Raw genomic sequence first — 3,408 nt, 5'->3', positions numbered from 1 at the left:
TGACACCTGTCTTCACAATACTCCATGACCTTATCATCACAATGCTCCATGCCCACTCTCATCACAAAAATCTATGAAACTTGTCAGACCAATGCTCCATGCCACTGTCATCACAATGCTCCATGCCCTTGTCATCACAATTCTCCATCACCCCTGTCATCACAATGCTCCGTGACTCCAGTCATCACAATGCTTCATAACGTTTGTCATCACAATGATCCATGCCCGCGTCATCACAAGGCTCTGTGACCTTTGTAACCAAAATGCTCCATGAACTTTTCATCACAATTCTCTGAGAAACTTGTCATCACAATGCTCTATGTCTTTGTCAGAACAATGCTCCATGACCATTGTCATCACAATGTGCCACGCGCATTTCATCACAACGTTCCAAACCTTGTCATTGCAATGCTCCATAAACCTTGTAATCACAATGGTCCATGCACTTCTCATCAAAATGCTCTCTCACCAGAGATATCACAATGTTCCATCACTAGTCATCACAATACACCCTCATCCATGTAATCACATTGTTCCATGACACTGTCATCACAATGCTACATCCCCTTATCATCACAATGTTCCATGACCCCTGCCATCACAATGTTCCATAAGCCCTGTCATCAAAATGCTCCATGACACTTTCCATCCCAAAGCTGCAAGACCCCTGCCATCACAATGTTCTGTAACCCCTGCCATCAAAATGTTCCATTACACTTTTTATCAAATTGCTGCATGACCCGGTCATCAAAATGCTCCCTGCCCTTCTCATCAAAATGCTCCATGACTTGTCATCACAAAGCTCCTAGACACTTGGCATCACAATGCTCCCTGTCATTGTCATCACAATGCTCCATGAACCCTCTCACCACATTGCTCCATGCCCTTGTCATCACACAGCTCCATGACACTTGTCATCACAATGCTCGATGCCCTTCTCATCACAATGCTCCATGCCCTTGTCATTACAGTCCTGCATGACCCATGTATCACAGTGTTCCGTGCCCTTGTCATCACAATGCTCCATGCCTACTCTCATCACAATAATCCATGAAACATTTCAGACCAAAGTTCCATACCCTTCTCATCACAATGCTCCATTACCCCTGTCATAACAATGCACCATGACACCTACCATCACAATGATCCACGGCCTAGTCATCACAAGGTTCCATGATAATTCTCATCACAATGCTCAAGACACCTGTTATCACAATGCTCCATGTCCTTGTCATCACAAAGCTCCATGACGCATGTCATCAGAATGTTCCATGGCCTTCTCATCACAATGCTCCATGCCCTTGTCATCACAATGCTCCAAGACACTTGTCATCACAATGCTCCATGCCAAATTTCATCTCAATGCTCCATGAAATCTGTCATCACAATGCTCCAAGACCCTTGTCATCACAATGCTCCATGCCCCTTTTCATCTCAATGCTCCATGAACCCTGTCATCACAATGCACCATGCCCATCATCATAATGCTTCAGGCTATTGTCATCACAATGAAATCAATATTCTCCATGACCTCTGTCATCATAATGCTCCAAACCCTTGTGATCACAATGTTGCATAACACGTATCATCACAACACCCCATGACGCTCATCATCACAATTATCCATGGTCTTCTCATCACAATGCTCCATGATCCTTGTCATCACAATGCTCAATACACTTGTCATCACAATGCTCCCTGACCCTTGTCGTCAGTATGCTCCTTGAACACTGTCATGACAAGTTTCCATGCATTTTTCATCACAATGATCCATGACCATTTCATCTCAATGTTCCAAGGTCCCTGTAATCAAAATGCTCCATGCCCTTGTCATCACAAAACTCCATGACGCATGTCATCAGAATGCTCCATGGCCTTCTCATCACAGTGGTCTATGCCCTAGTCATAACAATGCTCCAAGACCCCTGTAATCACAATGCTCCATGTCCCTTTTCATCAGAATGCTCCATGAGACTTGCCATCACAAGTCTCCATGGTCTTCTCATCACAATGTTCCAGGACCTTGACATCACCATGATCCATTCCCTTGTCATCACAATGCTCCATGACCTTTGTCATCACAATAACCCATGAACATTTTCAGCCCAATGCTCCACGACCTTTTCATCACAATGCTCCATTGCCAATATCATCACAATGCTCCATGATCACTGTCATCACAACACTCCATGACACCTGACAACACAATGATCCAGGACTCTTGTCATCACAATGCTCCATTCCCTTGTCGTCACAATGCTACATGACACCTGTCATCACAACTCTCCATGCACATTTTCAGCCCAGTGCTCCATGACCCTTGTCATCACAATGATCCATGCCCTTGTCATCCCTATGCTCCATGACCCCTGTATTCACAATGCTCCTTGACGCTTGTCATCACAGTGCTCCATGACACATGTCATCACAATGCTCCATGCCTTTGTCCGCAAAATGCTATATGACGTTGTCATTACAATGCTCTATGCACTTGTCATCACAATACTCCTTTTCCATTGTCATCACAATCCTCCATGAACTTTGTGATCACATTGCTTCATGCCCTTGTCATCACAATGGTCCATGCTCCTTGAAATCAAAATGATCCATGACCTCTGTCATCACAATGCTCCAAACCCTTGTGATCACAATGTTCCATAACACTTGTCATCACAACGCTCCATGATGCCTGTCATCACAATACTCCATGCCCTTTTCATCACAATGCTCCATGACCTTTGTCACCACAGTTCTCAATACACTTGTCATCACAATGCTCCCTGACAATTGTCATCAGAATGCTTCTTGAACCCTGTCACGAAAAGGCTCCATGCCTTTTTCATCACAATGCTCCATGACCCTTGTCATCTCAATTATCCATGCACTTGTCAGCACAATGATCCCTGAACCTTGTCATCACAATGCTCCAAGCCATTGTCATCACAATGCTCCATTACCTTTGTCATCAGTATCCTTCCTGACACTTGGCATCACAATGCTCCATGCCATCTTCATCACAATGGGCCATTACATATGTGATCACAATGCTCCCTGACACCTGTCTTCACAATACGGCATGGCCAGGTCATCACAATGCTCCATGCCCTTGTCATCACAGTGTGCCATTCCAACTCTCATCGCAATACTCCAAGAAAGTTATTAGACCAATGTTCCATGCCCTTGTCATCACAATGCTCCATGCCCTTGTTATCACAATGCTCCATGACCCCTGTCATCACAATGCTCCGTGACTCCAGTCATCACAATGCTTCATGACCTTTGTCATCACAATGGTCCATGCCCTCGTCATCAACAGTCTCTTTGACCTTTTTAACCACAATGCTCCATGAAATTTTCATCACAATGCTCTTTGACCCTTGTCATCACAATGCTCTATGCCTTTCTCAG

Source organism: Mesoplodon densirostris, unplaced genomic scaffold (assembly GCF_025265405.1).
Source record: "Mesoplodon densirostris isolate mMesDen1 unplaced genomic scaffold, mMesDen1 primary haplotype scaffold_37, whole genome shotgun sequence".
NCBI lineage: Eukaryota > Metazoa > Chordata > Mammalia > Artiodactyla > Ziphiidae > Mesoplodon > Mesoplodon densirostris.
Note: the sequence above shows the minus strand (reverse complement) of the source record.